This window comes from Erinaceus europaeus, chromosome 3, assembly GCF_950295315.1.
Source record: "Erinaceus europaeus chromosome 3, mEriEur2.1, whole genome shotgun sequence".
NCBI classification, from domain to species: domain Eukaryota; kingdom Metazoa; phylum Chordata; class Mammalia; order Eulipotyphla; family Erinaceidae; genus Erinaceus; species Erinaceus europaeus.
This window is the reverse complement of record NC_080164.1, coordinates 130,207,504-130,224,229: the sequence shown is the minus strand read 5'-3', so window position 1 is coordinate 130,224,229 and position 16,726 is coordinate 130,207,504. Positions and strand designations below refer to the sequence as shown.

Below are 16,726 nucleotides of genomic sequence, written 5' to 3'. Positions count from 1 at the left end.
ACAACTGAAAAAAAAACTGTAGAACCTCATGTTCTTTGTAAAAATATTGAACTAATAAGTTACTACTTTAAAACTTCCTTTATTGGTCTATGTTAATCAGATAATATGAAAATGTGAATATTTCTCAACTTAAAAAAAAAAAACTTCCATAGAATTTCTTAAAGTTTCCCTAGAAAAGTAAGTTCTTCATATCCTCTTAACCTCCTTGAAAAAAAATAGGTTTTATTCTCTGGAAAGAGCTACTTTTTCAGTTTAAGATTCATGATTGTTTTTAAAACAACTGCCTATCAATACAACTGGTTTTAGTTTACAGATGACTAATCAGTTTTTTCTACCAGGAAAGTCATCTTCACTGGGTGCATGTGGCAAACTTCTGCTGACCTATTGAGAGAATTCAGATTTTACTTCCTTCATGATGTCTCCATAGCCAAAGAAAACTTTCCTGATTTCTGTTGTAGCACTATTAACATCACTGTTTCTTGGGTTTTACTGTTTGTACCTTGTGCTTTTTCCTCTGACATCTCTATGGGTCATGAATAGTGACTGGAAAAGGAGGATGTTCAATAAACATTTGTTGAATGTGTGAACAAATGAATGAACACCAGTAATCCAATTTACCAGGTGTGTGTATGTATGTGTATACTTACATATGATGTGTTGCCTTTGTGATCCAAGTCACATAGCTGGTGAGTGGCAGAATTAGTAGTAGGATTTTTTTTGTCCTGATCCATTGTTTGTTTACACTTTATTTTTATTTCCTAATCTCTAACTTCTAGTTTGAGATCTTTGAGACATCATATGTTCTAACAAGGAGACCTTCTGGTCTCTGAAAATATTTGAGTCTGTGTCCTGAAGAGTAAATAAGGAGCCATTCTCAAATGTGTTTTTCTTCCACCAACGCTTATCTTTCCTGGCATAATGAAGGATATCTCCATCAATTTTAAACAAACAGTTTGTTCTAATGTAGCACATGTTAACATTAAGAATCTTACTGATGAATTTAAGATAAGTACTGTGTAAGTCTAACAACCACTCCTGACCCCAGGCCTTGGGGAGCTGTGGGCATACAGACATAGCTTATCAATTACTAATGGCTTGAGGAAAATACCAATTTCTCTTTTTCCTTATGATTTCTAGGATTTATTTAATTTACATTATGAAATTTTTGTCTATCATGTGGCCTTTCTTAACTAAAAAAATTTCCTCATTTTGCAATTTTTCCTTTCTCTTTTATTCCATGTCTCTAATTGTTCCAATGTCTTGCCAGTTCTTCTGGCAAATATCTGACCAATTTTTAATATTAAAGATTATATTCACTATTTAATTTTCAATAGTTGAATATTTAATATTGAATGTTAATCTAATATTGTCACTATTTAAATTGGCAGCAACCTCATGGAGCAGTTTTTCAACTTTTGAAATCCTTCTCACTCACCAATTTTGAGTAGAGGAAGAATACATATACAATTTTTGAATGAGCAGATCAACTAAGAAGCCCAATAATCAAATACTATTTGACTTGACTTTAGCTTTTAAATGAAATGCTTTTTAAATGATATTAATGTATATGGAATCCCATATTAAGGCAGATCTATAAGAGACAAAAAGTTAAAATTAGTTCTAGTTCTATTTCCTGGGTAACCTATTCAAGTTTTCCTGGCATTTGGCTTTTATATATTAAAATTTCATGAAGCAGAAAAGGGTCATGTGTGCTGAGTTTGTCTTAGTTCAGTAACTTATTCACTTATCTGTATCCATATTCCAGTATGATTTAAAGAGGGGGCTTATAAAACTATGGAAATCTATTTTGTCTTCTCCTTTTCCCTTCCTCCCAGACATATTCCTGGTAACTCTTCAGTTTCTTCTTCTACCATCATTTAGTGGGGGAAAAAATACATAAAACGTTAAAAAATACATAAATGTAATGTATGCTGCCTCTTCTCTGTTGTACTACTGCTATTCTGTTAGGTCCTTGATACTGTTTTATTTCTAATTGAACTTGTACTATAAGGGAAGGGGAACCTGACTTGCTCTCTCACCAGAGGCATTGTTGTTTGTTTATTTATGATAGATACAGAGTGAAACTGAGAGGGAGTGGAGAGAGAGAGAGAGAGAGAGAGAGAGAGAGAGATGGATGTAAACCTGCAGCACTGTTTCCTTGCTCAGAGAGAGGGAGAGGGAGAGGGAGAGGGAGAGAGATGTAAACCTGCAGCACTGTTTCCTTGCTCATGAAGTCTTTCTTCTACTTAGGGCTTGAACATGGGTCCTTGTGCATGGTAATGTGTATACTTAACAAGGTGGGCCACTACCTGGTCCAGAGGCACTATATTTTATTTATTATTATTTTTATTTAAAAAATGTTTTAATTATCTTTATTTATTTGGTAGAGATGGTCAGAAATTGAGAGGTAATGGGGGAGATAGAGAAACAGAGAGACACCTGCAGCACTGGTTCACCACTTGTGAAGCTTTCCCTCTGCAGGTGGGGACTAGGGGTTTGAACCTGTGTCCTTGTGCATTGTAACAGGTGCACTTAATTAGGTGCACCACCACCTGGCCCCTATTTTATTTTTTTAACATTTTAAAAATTTGTTTATAAAATGGAAATATTGACAAGACCATAGGGATGCAACTCCACACAGTTCCCACCACCAGAACTCTGTATCCCATCGTCTCCTTTGAAAGCTTTCCTATTCTTTATCCCTCTCAGAGCATGGGCCCAGGATCATTATAGGGTGCAAAAGGTGGACTGTCTGGCTTCTGTAATTGCTTCTCCACTGAACTTGGGTGTTGACAGGTCTATCCATAATCCCATCCTGATTCTATCTTTCCCTAGTGGGGAAGGAGCCTGGGGAGGCGGGGCTCCAGGGAAGTCAGGTTGGCATCATGGTAGCATCTGGAACCTGATGACTGAAAAAGAGTTAGGATATAAAGCAGAACAAATTGTTGACTAATAATGAACCTAAATTCTGGAATACTGCAGATGAATTTGAGGTCTCCATTTTTGAAAAATCTAGTAGGTCTATTTTAGGTATATTCCAAGGGGCCCATGATTTCACAAGTTTTTGCCTGAGTCTGACAGCTGGCATGCAGGTGGACCCAAGGTATTGTCTGGAAAGATGGTGTCATAGTTGGAAAAAAGACTAGAAAGCTGGGTCAGGAAAGAGAGTAGCTTCCAAATATGGGAAAAATAAATAAATATTGTTAACTGTAAACCCCATCAATTTGACCTGGGGCCCATATTTAGCATGGGAGCCTAAGTAACCTCTGTATCCCTATTGGTCTGAGCTCACATTCTATGGTCATGGCTAGGGACATTCCATGCTGCACTAATTTCAGGACCCATCTTCCTTGAGTGGTAGAGTATGTTATCCAACCTCCCTTTGGATAATGGAATAGTCCCTATCATTGTTGATCCATATTGAGAGCAAGGTCCTATAGGGCTCCACAAAGGGGTCCATTACGTTGTTCCTGATGGAAGTAACCAGTGACTGTGGAGAGAGGGATCTGTTAGAGGTCAAGGTCCATCATGTCTGTGTGGGAATCCCAGGATTCCCTGACTAGGGCCCCAGGTGATAAGGTGGCTTGGTAGTGACTAAAGAGTCATCATTCAAGTATACCAGAAATTAGCTTCACTACATTTGGTTCTATGAGGAAGTATCTCAATCCTCTTTAGTTGATGGATCCCATCCATTAGACATTTCAAGCCTTTCTTGGGTGGTAACAAGGACTGGGCTCAGCTGTGACTTCTTAATCATCTCTCCTGGGATATCCATGCTGGCCTTCTCTACTTCTTTCTGGCCACATTTTCCTGCCCCTCCCTTCTTCCTATGCTCCCTGCACATTTGTGCTCTTACCCAACATTGCCCTTGGCCCAGGGGGCAATTTCCAGCTCTGGGTATTGTCTATGTTTCTTTTTACTTCTCTCTCATAAACACACATTTGCATTACACTAGCAATCCCTGGCTATGCTTAAAAAGTATCACTCACAAATAATTAATATTTAACACAGGAAACTCTGGTTCTCCTTTCTGTTCCATGTCCCCTCTGCTTTGAGAAGGGAGGGCGTGTGCCATTTCTTCTACAGTGCTCGTAATGGCTTGCTATGAATGCAAGTGAAGATTAAGATAGCAGCCAGGCTTGGCTAATGGTGCTTAGCACACTTTGAACTTTTGATGACATCCTTATGGTTGTAACTGCTATCTCTAACCTTTTTCTCAGTAACTCACCACACCTTGCATATAACGCATCCAAGTGTTGCTTAGCAGAGGGAAATGATGAGACACTCTTCACTCACTTCACACATTCTGCAGACAGTCCCTGTGATTCATCAGAGAAAGATGATTGAAAACTCCCCAGATCTCTTCTGCATGAAGGCTCACTTTATCCTTCTCCATCCTATCCTTAACCTCAGCCACACACTTGTAGATATATGATGCTGCCTTGAGAGGAGCATGTCTAATGAAACATAACTTTTTACTATTTTAAGAAGTGAAGTTACTTGAGTGTAGCATTTGTGATTTCTAAAATTTTGTCATATGAAACTCACTTTAGTTCTTTGGCGATAGGATGGATTATCAACTTACATTACTACAATTTTTCCTAAAGAAGGCTCTGAAGGGTTATGTTTATTTTGCTTTGGCCACAAGGATGCCTGCATGTTGCCAATAGTCTTTTTTTTCGATGGGAGGTGTGATACAGAGATAAAGAAGGAGAGAGATAACACACCTGTATCACTATTCTACCACTCTTGAATTGGCCCAGTAGGTGGGGGCCAAGGACTTGAACTCCAGTCCTTGCACATGGTAATGTGTGTGATTTATTAGAGAAGCTACCAGAAACTGAAACTGAGGTTTAAAGAGATATGTTGGGCTGGGGAGAGAGAATAGTGATTATGCAGAAGATTTTCATGCCAGATTCAAACCCCAGCACCACCATATGCCATAGGTCATTCTCTGTTTCATTTAAAATAAAATAAACAAACTATTTAAAAAGTAAAAAGGGCATATTAATTGATTATTATTTCACTAGAAGCAAACAAATAGCACATGATAGCAGAAATTATTTTGCATTTTTTAAAATTTTCATAGAATCTAATGTCAGACTCACACCTTTATTCATTCATCCAATTAACATTTCTAGAATTTCCACCATGAGTGAGCCATAGTGTTCACCTAATGACTAGTATGTGGTTATGTTAGATGGCATGCTTTTAAATGATTCCATGATGTTTCATTAAGCATTTCTTTTGTCCTTCTTAATTATTTGATTCTACTAAAACACTCACACAGCTGATTCTCAGGTATTATGCCACCTGTCCTTCCCATAATGGGCCCATAAGAATTGATTTTCTGCATGCATCAGGTAGGGCATTTGTAACTGCTTATTATAATACTTAATAAGTAGTGGGTTCTTATTTGTTTAACTCATATTATCCTACTAAGATAATTTCCTAGATTATTGCTCATTGTAATAAGCTGAACAGTCTAACAAGAAATTAAACTTTTATAAAGAAATCATATGGATCAATTAAAAAACAATAAAAATTCCCATATTTGGGAGCTACTCTCTTCCCTGATCCAACTTTCTAGCCCCTTTTCCAGCCATGACATCATGACAAAAACTTGGGTTCACCTGTATATCAGATGTCAGGCTCAGGACATAACTAGTACAGTGATGGGCTCTGTGGAATATAAATAAAATAGACCTACTAACTATCTACAAAATGGAGACCCCCAAATCTTTATCTGCAATATTCCAACATTTAGGTTCATAATTAGTCAACAATTGTTTTTGGCTTTATATGTTAACTTTTTTCAGCCACCAGGTTCCAGATGCTACCATGATGCCAACCAGACTCCTCTGGGCAGACAACCCCACCAATGTGTCCTGAAGCCCCATTTCCCCAGATCCCTGCCCAACTAGGGAAAGAGAGAGAGGGGCTGGGAGTGTGGATTGACCTTCCAATGCCCATGGTCAATGGGGAAGCAATTATAGAAGTCAGACCTTCCACCTTCTGCACCTGATAATGATCCTGGGTCCATACTCCCAGAGGGCTAAAAAATAGGAAAGCTATCAGGGGAAGGGATGGGATACAGAATTCCGGTGGTGGGAATTATGTTGAGTTGTACCCCTCTTATCCTTTGGTTTTTGTCAGTGTTCCCTTTTTGTAAATAAAAATTAAAAAAAAAAGGCAAAAGATATAAATAAAGAATTTTCTCCCATCCCAGTACTAACCAGTTCTAATGATGCCTAGTTTCCAAGATCAGATGAGATTAAGTAAATTCAGGGTGGTATAGCTATAGATTGACTTAGAAAATCTTCTAAAGAGGAGATATGCATTACATGGCTCACAGAGACATTAAAAATACTCTACTTTACTTGTAATTAGAAGAATTCATATTGAAACCACATTGAAATTCTACCTAACACCAGTCAGAATTACTCACAACAGAACAGAAGCTGACAGATGTTTGCAAAAATGTGGAGATAAAGGAACTCTGGTACATGGTTGGTGGGAATGCAAACTGGTACAGCCGTTATGGAAAAATCCCTAAACAACTAAAAAATGGAATTTCCTTATTATCCAACAACACCACTGTCAGGAATAAGCCCAAAGCAAACAAAAATATATATGCACCTCTAGTTTAAATTTACATTATTTGCAATAGTCATGGTGTAGGAGCAAACTATGTGCCCATCATTGGAAGACGGAATAAGAAAGCTCTAGGACATATATTTAATGGAATACTACTCTTCAATTAAAAAAAAATGATACTGTGTCTCTGAGGACAACATGGATGGAACTGGAGGTTATATAAAATTTAAAAAATGGGGTCCGGTGCACCTGGTTGAGTGTACATGTGCAAGGACCCAGGTTTGAGCCCCCAGTCCCCACCTTCAGGCGTAAAGCTTTGCTAGTGGTGAAGCAGTGCTGCAAGTGTCTCTCTTTCTCTCCCCCTCTTTATCTCCCCTTTCCCTCTTGATTTCTAGCTATCTCTATCCAATGGATAAAGATAATAATAAAAAACATAAAAATAAAAAGACTTTGTGTGTTCCCTTGGTCGGGGTTAAAACATATGGGAGGTTATTACTTGGTGGTTATTTAGCAACTGCAAAATAGGTAATGAGACAGAGATATGCTAGACTGAGGCCACGAGTCCATAAATTATGTACTAGAGCTTGGCTACATGTGTTTAGCTATGGGGCGATAACAGCATGGCAGTCCATGGGGAGGCAAGTAGGTACAGAGAGTATGCAGGAAAAGAGCTGTAGTTGAGTTCACAGGAACAGAGAGAGCATTTCCGGAATACATGCACTTAAATAAATTCCAGTGCAACCCACAGTCTGTTGTGGGTTTGTGTAAGTTCAAAGTATGCTCATAGGCTGACGTCAGCCATATGCTAATTACTGTCATGTCCCCAAAATATTAATTACATTCATCAACAGTATGCTAACTATATTCATGTCCCAAAAGGTGACTATGTTTAGTGAGTAAGTAAACACTACTTGCTAGTTTTGTCCATATGTGGCATATAGGGAATTCAAACACATATACTAAAAAAAAAAAAAAAAGTAGTTGAAGTATCTTTAAGACCTTGTGAGAGCTGTAGTAGCTACCATTGAGCAGAGACACACAGAACTGTAATGATGGGTGTGATGTGAAACTATACCCTCTATAATCTAATAAATCACTATTAAATCACTAATAAAAAAGTTTTTAAAGTAAAAGTGAAAAGTGGGTGATGTATAAATATTTCCTTTAAAAGTGTTGCACAGAAATTTCTTTGGGCAGCGGTAGATAGCATAATGGTTATGCAAAAAGACTCTCATGTCCCAAACTCATGTCCAAAGTCCCAAGCTCAATCCCCTGCATCACCATAAGCCAGAGCTGAACAGTGCTCTGGTAAAAAAAAAAAAAAAAAAAAAAAGGAAGAAAAATAAATTTCTTCAACTTTTTATTATATAAAAATATCTATATCTACTTTTAAAAATATGCATCATAGGGAGTCGGGCGGTAGCACAGCGTGTTAAGTGCAGGGGGCACAAAGCACAAGGACAGGCATAAGGATCCCAGTTCGAGCCACCGGCTCCCCACCTGCAGGGGAGTGGCTTCACCAGCGGTGAAGCAGGTCTGCAGGTGTTTGTCTTTCTCTCCCCCTCTCTGTCTTCCCCTCCTCTCTCCATTTCACTCTGTCCTAACCAACAATGATGACATCAATAACAACAATAATAACTACAACAACAATGAAAAACAAGGGCAACAAAAGGGAAAATAAAATAAATATAAAAAAATTTTAAAATATGCATCATAGCTTAATAATGGGCAAAGTACTAAAGAAGGCATGTATATACATATATATTTTAATCCATACTTACATAATAATTTTGTCCTGGTTTTTCCACTAATTTATAGATATATGGAGACAGATAATGAGGAAGATGTGATACTTTCATGTTGAAGGGCTTTTCTTTTCTGTAGTGATATATTAAGCTAGTAAAATACTGGCACCAAGAAACTAACAAGAATATTTTCTGACATTGTACATATACTTCTTATACAAGAGCATAGTACTTGCATAATATAAACTAAAAGCAAGGTAGAAGGTAACACAATTTTCTAGGAAGGGCTCTACCTCCCCCTTCCCTCTCAATTTATGGCTGTCTTTATCCAATAAAGATAATAAAACTTTTTAAAAACTTATTTTTTATGTATTTTGGATAGAGACAATGAGGATAAATTCGCCATGCTTTTTTTTTTTTTTATGATTGGTTGCTATTTGGCTACCAAACATAAAATCAAAGCAATTGGAAGAGTAGAAAAAGAAAAGAGAAATTCCTGCTTCTTTAATTTGTTTATAAAAATAAGACAAACATTTCAAGAAGAAACACTATCCAGTTCCAAAGTCAAACAGAGGTAACGGCTTCCTAAATCACTTTGGGAAATTAAAATAACCCTGTCTTTACCTGACAGAACCCCAGCAGCAGTCCCAGTGAGCACTGAGAGGAAATTTCTCTCTGTTGTGTAAGTCAGAGCTTCATATTCAAGAGAAGAAATAGTTAAAACAGTCCTTACACCTATCTGTTATCATTCTTACAGACTCTTAACTCCTTATGTCACTGATCTTCAAAGGAGTCTTTTAAAAACAACTCTAAGAGTATAAATTAGTGAGCTTACTACAGAGGCCTCTTCAACATTGGCCATGATAAGAGCAGTATTTTGAAACAGGAAGCCAGTGTTAACTAAAATTCTGGTGATTCTAAAATAATGTATCCATAAAAGCAAAATACAGAAAAACATTAGAAAGAGGAAATAACCAGTGGGGTAAGCAAAATCAGTCCTGGCCAACACAAAAGGAACTATGCAATTTAATTCTCTTGTAGATTTAGGACTGTTGTGAAGGTGAACATGATGTTATTGCTCTTTAGTTAATCCAAACCACTTAGTCCATGTGGTAAGAGAATAGACACACTAACTAACTAACATGGGTATTATAATTTTCTTGGCATAATTCTCTATAATTTCATTTTGCATCCTATCAGGTTCTTGTGAATTTTATTTCAAAGGGAAATATAATAATATAATATAGCATGGAGGTTTTAAAATTTAACTGTTTAAAATGCTCCCTTCAGAGTGCTCAGTCATGCCTCTGGAGTGGCAGGTGTCATGTTGGCTAGCTCTTTTCATTGAAAGGAGGTGGTTATGTGGTAACTTTAGACTTTAAAAAATTCTAGATTCCTCTTCTTCATGCCACATCATACACACACACACACACCCCCACACACACAAACACTTCAATCTGGAAGGTCTGGCTTGGGGTTCAGGATCCTTTGTTATTAACAGGCCCTCCCCTGTATGTTAGATACAGTCTTCAGGCCACACCTTATACTCACATTTTTGGGGGTGAAACCAAACTGTTTCCTAAACAGTATGATTTGAGGCAAATTACTGAACATTTTAAAACTTTGATTTCCTCACCTTGTTAAGTTAGGATTCTCAAGGCTCTAGTGATTTTCACTAAATGCATGTTGTAGGGAAAGTGATAGCATAGTCTTTGTGTGACTATTATTATTTCAGGTTCTTGGGACCTATTCATCTCAAGGCCACTGAAGAGATAATGCTCAGAAATCAACCATAACACCAGTGACTCCACCAAGCTGCCCCTACTTTGGAAGTGCTGCCTTTTCTGTGCACTTACATAGGCATCTAACCCTTAGCAGGTGCTAAATTAAACTCAAGATCCTTCTCTCATGCATGGGGCAGGTAGAAAGCATTCTTTCCATTATGACTTACGTAGCATTTGCTTCAAACTTTTAAAGATAATCAGGCAAAGTTCTAGAATGCACTCTGATACATCATATTTTTTCTGTCTCCCACAACTGATTAATTTCAAACTGATATCTATGCAGATGAAAAAGTAAACTACAGTCCTGCAATATTTTCATTGAAGTTATAGAAAGATTCAGCTGGAAACAATTTTTAAATCACCAGACTTGTGTCCTAATGTAAAGATGGAGAAATTGGGAGATATTCAGAGCCAAGTCTCAATTTCTGCTTCTTGTCCTTTTGCTCATTGGTCTTTTGCTGGCTTTCTGTCTAGTGTTATCATAACCACACCCGAGTGCTCTGTGCTCAGATCATGACTCCAGAGTGGCAGGTGTCACGTGGGTGGGTTTCTGTTCATTGTAAGGAGGTGGTTATGTGGTGACTTTAGACAGCTCTGCTTCACTTCCCAGGTGAGGCTCTGACAAATTCCAGGCACTGGGGATACATTATATGCTGATAAATAGCTTGACTAATGGGACACACAAGGAGGATGCTGGTGAGTGGGAGCAGGGACTAATTGTTCCCTAGTGAATACTTTAGACTCAAGTTAAGGACTACAGAGTGATTCCCAACTAAGTGACTTCTTGCAAGTTTCATTTTATTTAACTAGAATGCCACTTATAAGATTATTGTTGCTTCCCCATTCTCTACAAAACCCATATTTCTCCTAGTCCTGGAGCCTCTGGGGTGGGGCCCACTTTTCTGCATGCTTCTCTCAAATTCACAACAACTGATGTTGTGTCTCCTGATCCCAACCTAATGAATACAACCAGTACCACCTCAGTATGTTTCACTTCAGACTGTGTCCAGAGACATCAGGTGTGGAATGTCAACCCTCCAGCTTCATTACTTTGCTGAGACCTTTCCTAACTCACAGGACTTCTAAATTCCATTTCATGTAGTACACTTCCTAACAAAGCCTCAAAACCTAGACATAGACCGGGGCCCATGAGACAGTTCATATGTACACATGTATCCATAAGTTAGGGGGAAATGTATATACCTTAAAACAAAAAAATGCACAATAGTTTTTAGCAAGTCAATAAATACAGCAAATATAAAGTCCTGAAAGAAAGACACTTTGGACCACCCCATCTCCTAGGGCCCTAGTCAGAGAATCTTGGGATTCCCACACAGACATGATAGGCCTAGACCTCCAACAGATCCCTCTCTCCACTGCCACTGGTCATCTCCATCAGGAACAACATAATGGACCCCATTTGTGGACTCCTATAGGATCTTACTCTCAGTGTGGATCAACAATAGTAGGGACTGTACCATTCTCTGAAGTGAGGATGGGAAACATCCTCTACCACTCGAGGAAGATGGGTCCTGAAATTAGTGCATCTTTCCCTCTTTTGTTTTGTTTTTAAACAAACAAACAAACAAAATTCCTGGAAATGCATGATGGGTTATATATGGTATAAAAACTCTGGAAAACAGTGTTGCCTGTTGTTTTAAATCCTTGACAACTAAATCACAATAATACTATAATTTTGGGAGAAAAAATGAGGAAGAAGAGAAGGAAGGAAGGGGGAGGGTGGGAGGAAGCAAGGAAGGAGAAGATGAAAGTAAGGCAGACAAGCAGGAAAGAGAAAGAAGACACAGAATGAGGTAAGAAGAAAAATACCAACTAGAAGGAAAAATTTATTTCATGGGCATGTTAAGAATTAAAGGAAAGTAGTGGGTTTTTATGCAAGTAAGGACTTTCAAAGTAGAGGGATAATCACATGTAAAGGGGAAAGCTCTGTTCCAGCTGATCTTTCTCTCTTTCTGGGTGTCATCATGACTGATTGTTCACCGCTTCTGAAGTGACTCCCCTGCAGGCAGGGAGCGGGGAGTCGAACTAGTATCCTTAAGCTGATTCTTGCACTTTGCACCATGCGCGCTACCGTCCAACTCTCTAAACTATTTGTTTTTATGTGTTCACCATTCCAGGTGACTGCTCTAGGTTTCTGCTTCCTCCCCCTTGTGAAAGCAACAGAGGGGCAAGGAGATTCCATGTTCAAGTCCTTCAATCCAGTTAGTGAGCTCTAGCAGAGAAGAGTATGATTTTAAATCTTACATATCTAGCTAAAAGCACATTTATTCTTGTGATCTTGTGCAAATCACAAAGCTTCCCTGACTCTCAGTTTTTATTCCTCTGTGTAGTAGGAACAAAAAATTGACTATTGAAGTGGTGATATGAAGGGGACTCATAAGAGAACAAGATGCATATCCTTTCTATCTCCCTAATGAGAAATGTCATGGCAACTTGAATTTGAAATAAAATAGTAGTTGAAACATTTCAGAGAAATTGGCAGACTGCAAACCAATGCCTTTCTTTTCAGACAGCCTGTTATCAACACTTGTTTATACATGTCTGCTTATTAAGAAAGTGAAATAACAGATCAGTTCTCTTCTACTATAGAAATGAAACATTAGCTTTTTTCACTTGAATCTGTCTTATAGACTATAATTGCCTGAAGCCTGCTAATTTCAATCCACTAGTACAATAGAATGATAATTTATTTATATATGAAAACTCAATTTCACATTGTTATCTTCATATTTAGTCTATGGTATTTTATGTGATTCACTTCTCCTTTATTTCCACACATCTCAGAAGGGGTCAGAAATTCTATTTCTTTTCTTTAATTTTTATTACATAATGGATAATACTGTATCCCATGGAGATAATTATATTGTGCTTTGGTGATAGTTTTCAATATGAGTACAGATAATTAAACATCCTCTCTAACATATTTTAATAAGAGTTGCAAGTTTAATGTGATGGATTAAAATGAACTTTACACATATTAACAGTGGGAAGAATATTCCATTGAGGAGATAAAGAGCTGCTCTAAGAAATGTGTTTGGATTTCCCTAGAAGGGCAAAAATAAAAGGTAAGAAAGATGGGGCAGGGAAATCTAATAGCCTGTTGACCATATCTTAGAAGGCAGACAGAGATCAGCAGATGCACTATCATTTGGTATGAATTGAGAGAAGCATGCAGGAAAGTGAGCCCCATCCTAACGGTTCCAGGACTAAGTGAAATATAGGCTCTGTAGAGGAGGCAGGAGTTTCCTGCTGTCTTAGGGTTTAAGAAGGCAATAGATAGTTATTGCTGTAATCAAGTTATTAGGCAATTGTGTTAACTTTGAAAATCCATTTGTTAGGATTTTCTATGTCATACACAACATCATAATTCATGTAATTTGACATTATTTGTATATAGCTGTGTCTTATGGAGTAATACCTAATCAATGCAATGAGTACCACCTCAGCATGCTTCATTCACTTCAGATTGTCCAGAGACATCATGCATGGAATGTCAACCCTTCAGCCTCATTACTTGGGTGAGATCTTCTGTTTCATAGGATTCTTTAATTCCATTTCAGGTGGTTCACTTCATAACAAAGCCCCAAAACCTAGATATGGGCCAGGCCCCATGGGATAGAGCATATGTTCACATGTATCCATTAATTAGGGCAAAATATATACATGAAACCAAAAGTGCACAATAGTCTTCAGTGAGTCATTATATGCAGCAAGCAAGTAGAAAGACCTGAAAAGACACCATAAAGTTCTTAATGAAATAGTGTCAACTTAGTCTTAGATACCCTCCTCACCTACTTCCTATTATACTTCCCTCAGTCCCTCCAAAGCTAACCTTATCAAAGTAAGGATTACAAAAGCTGAATAAGGGCAAGAGACTGGCATACATTAACGATGGCTCTTTATCACTATCAGGCCACCCCATCAGCTGGGGCCCTAGTCAGGGAGTCCTGACATTCCCAAACAAACATGATGGGCCTACACCTTGAATAAATCCCTCTCTCCATTGTTACAAGTCATCTATATCAGGAACAATACAATAGACCCCTTTGTGGGTCCCCATAGGACCTTGCCCTCAACTTGGATCAACAACAGCAGAGAATGTTCCATCCTTTGAAGGGAGGCTGGACAACATATTCTATCTTCCACCTGAGGAAGATGGGTCTTGAAATTGGGGCAGCTTGGAATGTTCCTACTCATGACCACCGAATGTGACCTCAGATCTATAGGGATGTAGAGGTCACATAGGCTTCTAAGCTGAATATGGGCCCCAGATCAGATCAAATCAATGGGGGTTTATAGTCAACAATATTAATACACCTTTCCCATACTTAGGAGCTACTCTCTTCCCTGATCCAGCTTTCTGGTCCTGTTTCCAGCCATGACATCATCTCCCCAGACAATAGCTTGGATCCACCTGCATATCAGATGTCAGGCTCAGAAAAAAAAGAATCTAGTATAGTCATGGGCCCTTTGGAATATAAATAAAATAGGCCTACTAACTATCTACAAAATGGAGACCCCAAAATCTTCATCTGCACTAATCCAGCCTTTAGTTTCATTATTAGTCAATAATTTGTTTGGCTTTGTATGTTAATTATTTTTTCAGCCACCAAGTTCTAGATGCTAAGATGATGCCAACCAGACTTCCCTGGGCAGATGACCCCACCGATGTGTCCTGGAGCCCCGCTTCCCCAGAGCCCCACCACACTAGGGAAAGAGAGAGACAGGCTGGGAGTATGGATTGACCTATCAATGCCCATGTTCAGTGGGGAAGCAATTACAGAAGCCAGACCTTCTACTTTCTGCACCCGATAATGACCCTGGGTCCATACTCCCAGAGGATTAAAGAATAGAAAGCTATCAGGGGAGGGGGTGGGATATGGAGTTCTGATGGTGGGAATTGTGTGGAGTGGTACCCCTCTTATCCTATGTTTTTTGTCAGTGTTTCCTGTTTATAAATAAAATTTATTAAAAAAGGAAGATAGAGGAGTTTGTACTCCATTTTTCAGGCAAGGGAAGGACAAGACAGGACAGCGTCAGAACATTTCAAGAAAATTAATTAGGTAGAATGAGAGAAGTGAAGAGAGATATTGGGATTCAGCAGCCTCCTGGCTTTTGGTGCCCTTGTCTTCCCAGTATGAACAATCATATTTTCTCTCTTCAAGGTTACCGATATTCAGATGAAGCAGTTTTTATAACTGATGGACCTGGCCTTGTAGATACTGAGGGTTTGTTTCTCTCCTTCCAAATCTCTATTCTTCTAGTAGGCTTCCAGTTTCCTAAGTAATCATATCTCTCAGACATAACTGTGAGCTGACAACATACAAGTGGATGGAATAGATGCCTGCAGTCTGTATAGAAACAGATGTAGACTATTTTCATTAAAAAGGCTTGGGGACAAGAGGAAGATTTGTAGGAGGCAGAAGGATATAGAAATGTCATTCTAGTCTGCAGGCTCTGGTTCTTAGCATTCAAGTAATTAGCACATTTTGACAGGGTAAAAGTGGCCACCCAGCCTCTCCCTTTGAAGGGGCAGAGGTCATTGACAGCTGCTGCTTGGGCCTGTGGGGGTATTCTGCTTGAGACCAGCTGGGGGAAATAGATCCCAGGAAGAGTGGTCACTCAATGATGAGAGTTCTGTTCCTTTTTCTTGTAAACAGTGGACACCCTTGAAGGCCCATCTGCACAGTTCCAATCCTTTCTGCACCTGGTTTTTTGTTTTCTTTGCTGGAGAACAGTTGCCTGGTATGCATCAGGGATCCCCATCTGCTTCACAGATAGATAGCAGCAGGGTTCCGAACTCTGCTTTATATCTGACAGTCAGTGACTCCTACTCCCTGACAGAATCTCACCCGGGCCCCAAAATTCAATATTACAAATGTTTCAGTGGCAGAATTTGATTACAACATGAAACTGGAAAAAAAAAGATTATATACCTACACAAGACTTACAAGTGATATACTTCTTGACTGGCCATTTAATTAAAGTCTTATGCCTCTTTGAAAACCTCAACTTCAGTTTTCTTTCCCCAGAACTTCAGCATCTGTGAAAACACAGTTCCTCTGGAAGTTTCAAAATGCTCTACATTTGTCACTTCATGAGAAACACTGAATTTTGTATTTTATAAATTATAAAAGCAGTGTTCCTGGAAGAAACTACTTGCTGATACCTTTCAAAAGCCAGAGTAACAAAAGAGCAGATGATTTATGAATCCATAGCATCAGTGTGTTAAGTCAGTCTGTTCTTTCCAGTGTTGTTTGCAGGTCATATTGACATGGATTTTGCTGTACTCATGGCATTACGCCTTTCCCCAAAAGTAGCAGCATCTGACTGAAGGTGCACGTGCATTCCTTCTTGGAGGGAGAACCAGACGTTTCTAGTTGTGCCTAGAAACTCTGGCTAATAACGTATTTCCATGAAATGTTTTTGTCCTGATCTTTGAAGGTGGCTGAGCAAAGCTGAGGACCCCCAACCTAGAGCAAAAGAATTTTGTGTCTTAAGATCCATAAGGTTTTGCAAAATAACCTATGTAGGTGGCAAATCCTCTAAAGATGAGTGAGCCAATGCCTCTTCCCACAC

The 16,726-nt window shown here is 38.6% G+C and overlaps 1 long non-coding RNA gene across 1 annotated transcript; it reads left to right on the top strand.

Moving 5' to 3' along the window:
- Positions 1 to 12,791: 12,791 nt before the first annotated feature.
- On the top strand, positions 12,792 to 16,176 carry LOC132537703 (uncharacterized). The gene is made up of 3 exons (XR_009549162.1): positions 12,792 to 13,212; positions 13,545 to 13,665; positions 14,754 to 16,176. It is a non-coding gene; the product is annotated as an uncharacterized LOC132537703 (long non-coding RNA).
- Positions 16,177 to 16,726: the final 550 nt, after the last annotated feature.